The following is an 8,849-nucleotide window of genomic DNA, read 5'->3' as shown; positions in this document are numbered from 1 at the left end:
TAACTTTAAGCAGATGACAACTTGCCAATTAAATCCACAAAACAGGATACTAAAAGGCTACACATGTAGAATTATAGAAAAGGGAACCTCAATGCTTTCCATAAATTCTAAGAAGCTAATTGCATTCATTTTTCAACTTCAAATTTCAAATTGGAATTTGGTGGTGACAGAGGGCCTGGGAGATCCATACACTAAAACAATTTGAACTGTTGCAAGCTATGGAAAAGGGCTGGGGAAAGTGATAGGTCAACCACCCTGATAACCAGGAGAATGGTGACTCTTCACCAAGGTGGAGTGCCCTACTCTGCAAAGGCCTCTGCAAATGAAAGGAGAGCGTTTGACGTGAGTCTATGGATAATATGCATTGGAGATTTTCTGTTAATTTAGTACTCTAAGAAAATTTTAAACACCACCTTGATATTTTAAATACTTGTATTAGTAAACCAAACAAGATCATTTTTAAGTTTTCTATTTCTTTTTTCTAAAAACTTTATATCAGGTTTTCAATTACATCTCATATTTATGACTACAAAAACTTCCTATATTTTTTTCTGATAAATGCTGTGGTTTGGTTATACTAGTCTAGAACCAAATCAGTCTTGTAACCTCAACCTTTCTCGTTTAGATGATAGGAGAAGGCAGGTCACAGTCACTCCTGGAACCTTCTCAAACAGCAGCCCCCTGTCCTGTGTCCACACTCTCTTCCCAGTACCCTTCCTTGGAACTGCAAAGGCAGACCCGCCTGCAAATCTCCAAACCCTTGGGATGTCGGCGATCCCTTTAAACAGTGGTGCAGTCGTCACCTCACGAGATGAGCAAGCTCAGTTATTCCTGAGCCCTGGCAGCGCACCTTCAGCCTGGTTCGTGGTTTGGGACCCCAGCTGGGGTGGAAGAATGGCCAGATGGGTTGCTGAGACCAAAAGAGATTCCGTGAGGCGGTTTGAGCGAACAGTGATAGACTGGGTCCTCCACGTCACTAAGTGCCATTTTCACCTGCCTTTGTAGCCTGCTGTTCACTTCACAGTTAGGAAAACAATGCTCGGTAGAAGCACCTGGAGTTCTCTAACCTAAACGTGGCCGCTGGCGCGCGTCCCTCCAGGAGAACTGAATGGAGACCCCGGCCTCCCCGCCGGTGTCGTAGTGTGACCCAGGCCAGCTCAGAAACGCGCAGGGGCGCGGCGGATCCGAGACGCTGGGGGCACAGGGTGGTGTCAGTGCGGGACAGCAGGTCTCCGCTATCGCCCGAGTTGCTGGATGCTTCCCTGCCCGCATCCCTGCCCTGTCTGCGACTTGAGTCGCAGCCGCTGAGAGGCTCCAGGTGAAGCAAAGAGCTGTGACTTATTTAGGCCACCACCCTCAAAGCCAAAACCAAGTTTTCTTCTCCCATTTCCCCTCAACACCTACAGCTCTTTATGTCCTCTCTCTTCATGCCCCAGGGATACCCACCTCTGGCATGTGTGCGTCCTGTCTCACATTGCTTTAGCCTCTGTTGAGGGGCCTTTATTCCACACTCCAGGAAACAATTTGTTAATGCTGCAAGATATAAAATTGTCCTGCGGTTAGTGTCCAGGTCTTTCAAATAGGTAACAAATTACATAGAATTGTCCAACTTGGCCAGTATTTATGAAAACAGAGTTGGGATCTGTTTTTGCCTATTAGATTGGCAGTATTTACTCTTTTTTAAAGAAATGTTTATTTGTTTATTTTGAGAGTGCATAAGCAGGTGTGGGGCCAGAGAAAGGAAGAGAGAGAATCCCAAGCAGGCTCCAGTGCTGTCAGCACACAGATGGCTCAATCTCAGGAACCAAAAGTTCATGAACTACAGCAGAAATCAGGAGTAGCAAGCTTACCAGGCACAGAGCCACCCAGGCACCCCCGTATTTACTTTTAAGTGAGTCTCTCAGTGCTTGTGAAAATGAGGGGGGAAAAAGACTCTCTCCTATAGATTTTAAGAATGTTATTTTGCTATGTGGATCAGCCTTCAAAATATTTACATGCTAATGGTTATACAATTGATAACACAGACGAGAACAGAATTTGGCAGGCATGAAAGATAATGCTTTTCAAATATTTTATTTCAAATCACAGTATGTTAACTACAATGTATATATCCTGTGATGATGATAATGTTCAATATCTGCACTGCTCAGTAAGGTGGTCACTAGGCACATTTGGCTGTTACGCACTTGAAATGTGGCTAGTGTGACTGAGAAGCTAAATTATAATTTTCTTTAATTTAAATTGAAATAGCCACGTGTAGCTACTGCTACCATAGTAGACAATGATGCTATATAGTAAGGTCTCAATTTTGTAAAAAACCAAAAACAAAAAACAGTAGTAGTATGTATGATATTACCACTGGTTATCTCTAGGAAGCTTTTATAGAGAACATCATAGTTGCTTCTTCAGCATCTGTTCTTCCTTTGGGTTTGGGCTGCTCTATCTCCCTGAGCGCGCATGCGCGCGCGCACACACACACACACACACACACACACACACACACTTCCTCTATGATATTTGGGGTAGGCAAATGCTAACCCTGGCTACGTGGGTGAGCCATACTACCTAAAATAATATTACTCTGACTCCTGGCCACAGTCATTGATACAAGATTGGGCATTTGACCTAATTTGGGCCAATAGAATAAGCGATCTCATCTCTGACTCTATTTCTCCTCTATTACCAGTCCAAACTGGATGCAACATTCACCATTAATTTGTAGGTATCTAACACAAAGACCAGAGCAGCGCTTGTGTAGTTAAGTGTTTCATCTTACGCTCTTTTGTTACACAACGATGTGAATGTACCGAATGCTACTAACTACACACTTTAAAATAATTAAAATGATAAACTTTACATATATTTTACCACAATTAAAAAAATAAAAACAACCCTTTTGCAGAAACACAACCATACATCTGGGGAAAAAACTACCGTGAACTGTGGTAACCCATCAAGATCACAATCCCATGTATGCCACACTTACAAAGAAAGCCCTAGGGCTACAACCACCTGAAAAAGCCATCCCACAAAAGTCAAATGCACAATCTGGGTTGCTGCAAAATGTCGAGGTCAAAACTCTACAGCCATAAACCATGGACCCTTAACACCCCAGAGACTTAATTTCTCCAGAATCAGAGAAACCCCAACGTGGGCTTGAACTCATGAACTGTGAGATCATGACCTGAGCTGAAGTTGGATGCTCAACCAACTGAGCCACCCAGGTACCCCAGTTCCCCCCCAATTTTGACATAATTACTTTGTCATCACACAGATGGACAATCTTGGCTCCCTTAACAGGTATTCAACCCTTTTTTATTCTATGCAAGCCAGCTGACTAGAACACATATCTTGTAGGCAGAAAGACCTGGAGGGAACCCAGAAGGAGCTGAGGTCATCAGTTATTCAAGTGTTCTCTGTAAAGGAGATATTCTGGAGATGAGGTTCAAGGCCAAGGGCATTACACAGATAGAGTTTCCTCTATATAGAAATATGAAGCCAGGAGAAGGTAGTTACTTCACCACATCTTGAGAAGAAAAAGAAAACTTGGACAAACCAGTAACCATCACATATAATAAGTAAGAGATCAAAAAAAATTTTTTTACAGGGCTACCTTTGTGGCTCAGTCGGTTAAGCATCCAACTTCGGCTCAGGTCATTATCTCTCAATTCATGAGTTCAAGCCCCGCATTGGGCTCTATGCTGACAGCTCAGAGCCTGGAGCCAGCATGGGATTCTGTGCCTCCCTCTCTCTCTGCCCCTTCCCTGCTTGTGCTCTGTCTCTCTCAAAAAATAAAACAAAAAACGTTAAAAAATTTTAAAAAATTACAGAACTTTTAGGGAACAGATTATCCCTATAACATAAAATGCTTCAACAAATAGATAATTAGCTTACTTTATGAGGTTAACCTTGACAACAAAACTGGATAAGAACATTACAAAAAAGTAAAATTATCAACAAAATTGCTAATAATATAGGCATAAAAACTCTGAGTAAGTGTTACATGTAATTCAGAAGTGAATTAAAAAGTAATGTATCATGACCAAGTTTGATTTACCCTCAGAATGCCAGATGTTCAGTAAAGCAAATCTATTAATGTAATATACCACATTAGCAGATTAAAAATATAAGACAAAGATAGCTGCTATCATTCCCCCTATTCCACATTGTACTTACTGAAGGGCTTGAAAAATGCACTAAGACAATATATGAGTCAGAGAATTGGATAAAAAGAAACAAATACTGCCAATATTTATGACACTGCCTTTATAAAAAAATCTAGGAGGATGTATAAAGCCCAGTCATATTACTGAAAACAAGATCAACAAACAAAAACCATTAGTGTTCCTATATACCAATATTTAAAAAACTAAAAAAAGACATAGAAATCAGATATCATTCCTAATAGCAAAAGAGATATACCATGTTATTAAATAGGAAGAATCAATATCATAAATGTATCACTTCTCTCCCAAATTAGTTCACAAATTTAATCCAATTCTTATTGAAATACAAGCAAGATATTTTGTGGAACTTGGACCCTGACATTGATCTGGGTATGTAAAGGATTGAGAATAACCACCATACTTTTGAAGAAAAAGGATAAGGGAAGAGGACTATCTCTACCAGGTACCAAGATTTATTATAAAGTTATAATCATCAAAACATGTGCTTTGATGCAAACTTAGACAAATATATAAAAGGAATAGAACTGAAAGTCAGAAACAGCTCTACACATATGACTGAGGCAGCATTAGGAATCAGTGAAGAAAGAATTTACTATTGAATATATTGCAAACCAGCTAGGCATATGAGAAAAATTAAATTAGATCCCTTCCTTACAGCATATGCAAAATAATTTCCAAATGGACTAAAGAACTAACTGTGAGAGACAAAGCATAATTTTTTTAAAAAATTGTGCTGGATATATACCATTTACCACTTACATCATCTGTTAGTCTTTGCTGCATAGGAAACACTTTAAGCTCACGATTCTGTAAGCCATTTGGGGTTGGCTCAGTTAGACAATTCTTCTGATATTGGTGGCTGGGCTCACTCATGCATTTGTGGTCAGCTGTCTGTCACCTAGATCACTCTACTTCTGAATGTTGGCTGGCTGAAGGCTGGAGTCAGTAGCCAACTGTCTCTCATCATCCAGTAAGCTATCCAGACTTCTTCACACAGCATAGATGGTAGGGGTCTCAAAAACTGTGAGAGGACAGTCAGTCTCCCAGTGTCTGAGTGCTTTTCAAAGTTCTGTCTGTATCTTGGTTGCTAATGCCCCATTGACCAAAATCAGTCACATGGCCGACGTGAGATTTAAGAGATGAGGAAATAGACTCTACTTCTTGGTACACGTACAGACATTGGAAAAACTTGTGGCCATTTTTGTAATCTCCATTCTCTGATTCTGCTTTGTGCCCCAAAGAGCTAAACTGTAGGGACTTCATCAAGGGTCCCTCATGCTCTCTGGCTTCCCTATTAGTTTAGCCAACATGGAGCTGCAGCAGAAGCTAAGAATGGAGGAGAATGAGATTGAGGATTTATTCCCCTGGCTCTCTTTGCTATAGCATTGCTGCAGGCTGTGTTCATTCAGCAGGGCCCAAGCTCCAGTCAGGTGGCCTTTGTCCACAGTGTACTGTCTGGGTTCTCTCTCACTTCCACTTCAGGCTTAGGAGTATCAGTGGGGCTTACTGTACTAGCTCTAGGATACAACACTCTCCTCTGTGATTTCCCTACACTCTACCCATACCTTTGTAAATAAACTGTTAAACTTTCCTCAAGTTTACAAATTCAAACTTTGAATTTGAGGGGATCATGTTCTCGTATGATACAGAAGTAAATATAGAAGACTTTTTCAAGTCACAAAAAGCAAAAACCATAAAATTAAAACACTACAAAACACATTGTGGAAATAGAAAATTATGAACCCAAATACTTGGACTCAGCCATGGTTAAAGTTAAAGCCAAAGGCCATACATTTTGAGAAACTTTGAGTGGAGATGATTTGGACACAGATAATTTTAATAATCTTTAGCACTAAGTTAAACAAAAGCCAAAAATATATTGATTAAATCACAGTCTGGCCTGGTGTGGTTAAGGCTCTACTGAAATTAGTTCTATGCATGATATAAAATAACTTATTTAATATGACTCCTATAATGGACATTTATGTTATTTCTAATATGTTACTATTAAAAACTATGTTTTTTGCATCCACTTAAGAATTCATTCTCTATCCTTGGGGCACCTAGGTGGCTCAGTTGGTTAAGCATCCGATTCTTGGTTTCGGCTCAGATCATGATCTCAAGGTTCGTGGGTTCAGGCCCCACATTGGGCTCCATGCTGGCAGTGCGGAATCTGTTTAGGATTGTCTCTCTCTCTCTCTCCGCCCCCCCCTCCTTCTGCCCTTCCCCTCTGTGCACTCTCTTTCTCAAAATAAATAAATAAACTTAAAAATATATTTTAAAGAAGAATTCATTCTCTATCCTAATGTCACGAAGACATCTTCCAATTTCATATACTTGAAATCTCACTGTTTTATTTTTCACATTTAAATCTATAATCCACCTAAAATTGATTTTTGTGGATGGCAAGATAGGAGTCAAATATCTTTTTCTTTCTATATGAATTCCCAGTTGACCCAGAATCAAAAGGCATACTTTCTATAGTGATCTTAGTGCCACCTTTGTCATAAATCAAATCCATATATAACATTGGTTCCTCCTTTTAATTTCAACCTTTTTATGATCTTATGCTTTAGAGTCATGGTTCATAAATAGCACTTAGGTGTTTTGTTTGTTCATTTGTTTTTAATCTGACTTTGAATTGGTTATTTAGTCCATTCACATTTATTTTGATTATGATATACTTGGACTTGTTTCTACTTACTTTTAAATATTTTTCTGTCCAATTTCTTTTTCTCTCCTTTAGTACTTTTTAAAAATTCTGACTGAATATTGTTATTGTTCCTCTTTTCCTTTTCTCCTCTTTTTCTCCTGTGTTTCTCCTTAAAGTTTTTCTCTTTACATGTCTGGCATCTATTCTCTCTACTTTCATTCTGCTGATAATAAGTCTTAAAAATTTATCAGGGTGCACGGGTGGCTCAGTCATTTAAGCATCCCAAACTCGGTTTCTGCTCATGTCATGATCTCGTGGTTCGTGGGTTCAAGCCCCGCGTCAGCCTCTGCACTGGCAGTGCAGAGCCTGCTTGGGATTTTCTCTCTCCCTCTGCCCCTCCCCTGCTTGTACTCTTTCTCTGAAAATAAATAAATAAACTTAAAAAAATTATCAAATTTTATCAAGCATGCCTAACACAGTCTTAAAACTGAACAACTTATCATCTACCTCAGATAAAATAGACTTTAGAATGTTTTAGCTCAGGTCTTGTTTTTATTTTATTTTGAAATGATTTTAGATTTACAGAAAAATTGCAATAGTAAAGAGAATTCCTTTCTACCCTTCACCCAGCTTCTCCTAATAGTAATAGTTTTCATAATCATAGTACAATTATCAAAACAAGAATACTACTAACTAAACTACAGACTTTATTTGAAATTATGTTTTTCATTAAGGTCTTTTTTCTGTATCATAAGCTAACCCAGGATCCCATATTACATTTAATTGTCAAGTCCCCTTAGTCTCTGACAGTCTATGACAGTTCTGAGTCTTTTTTGTCTTTTATGTCCTCAATATTTTTGAAGATAACTGATCAGTTTTTTTGCAGAATGTCCCTCAATTTGGATTTGTATGATTTTTTTTCCTGATTAGACTGAGCTTATGCATTTTTGGCAAGAAAAGAGAGCAGAAAAAAACAGCATTTAACATATTGCTGGCTTTCATAATATTTAAAACTTTTATAATGTTTAGAATTTTTTCATACTGTCCGTACTACGTGTAGAAACTTTTCATACTGTCCGTACTACGTGTTGATGTCAATGTTAATGCGAGTGTCATAAAACAAGCTGGAAAATGTTCCCTCTTTTTCTATCCTCTTGGAGAGTCTGTGAAATGTTGACACCATACCAGTTTAATAGAAAGGATTTAATATATGGAGTCATGCAGACAAATATTGGAGACCAGAAAAGTAAAGGGGGAACTTCAGTAACACAGAAGATGGTAAAGGATGAAGGGACCAGGGAAAGAGGTTGGGTTATTAAGAACTCCACACCCAGAGGACAGACCTACAGAGCTGGGATCCAGACCTCTGAGGGGTCCTGCCAGCTGTGCGGGTACTTCAGAAATCACACAAAAGACTCGCAGTCAAGCTTCAGTTCTTAAAAAGTTGTTTTACTTCTAGTTATTCTTACAGAAAGCATCTCTTTATTAAGATATTTTACTTCCACCTATTAGAAAGTTATCATAATGTAATGAATTTGTTAGGAAAAGACACTTCAGTACCATATATAAACCCATAATGTCCACAATGCAAATGGCACTCTGTGCACGTCAGGGAGGTCTGGTGTTCCATCTTCCAAAAATTTGCTAAACTCTTTTCATTCCTTCACATCTCTTTTCTCATTTTCTTTGACTTTTTTTATTCCTTTCTATAATTTTTTAGAAAGAGAAATCTTTAAAAAAATTTTAAATGTTAATTCATCAAAAAATTTTAAAAATGTTTATTTATTTTTGAGAAAGAACATGAGAGGGGGAGAGGCAGAGAGAGAGAGAGAGAGGGACAGAGAATCTGAAACAGGCTCTCCGCTGACAGCAGAGAGCCCTATGCAGGGCTTGAACCCACCAACTGCAAGGTCATGACCTGAGCCAAGTCGAAGCTTAACTGAGCTAGACAGGTGCCCCAAATGTTTATTTTTGAGAGGGGGAGGGTGCGTGGGAGCTGGGGAGGGGCA

The 8,849-nt window shown here is 39.0% G+C and overlaps 1 long non-coding RNA gene across 1 annotated transcript in view; it reads right to left on the bottom strand.

Annotated features, from left to right (window-relative positions):
- Window positions 1-686: 686 nt before the first annotated feature.
- LOC144615630 (uncharacterized) overlaps window positions 687-8,849 on the bottom strand; it is a 51,689-nt gene continuing 43,526 nt past the window's right edge. The window contains exons 2-3 of the long non-coding RNA XR_013553992.1: window positions 1,447-1,533; window positions 687-910 (exon numbers count right to left, since the gene is read on the bottom strand). This is a non-coding gene — a long non-coding RNA (uncharacterized LOC144615630). The remainder of the gene's footprint in view (window positions 911-1,446; window positions 1,534-8,849) is intronic.

The sequence above is a fragment of the Panthera onca genome, chromosome A2 (assembly GCF_046562875.1).
Source record: "Panthera onca isolate mPanOnc1 chromosome A2, mPanOnc1 haplotype 2, whole genome shotgun sequence".
Classification (NCBI taxonomy): domain Eukaryota; kingdom Metazoa; phylum Chordata; class Mammalia; order Carnivora; family Felidae; genus Panthera; species Panthera onca.
This window is presented reverse-complemented; position numbering and strand designations above follow the sequence as displayed.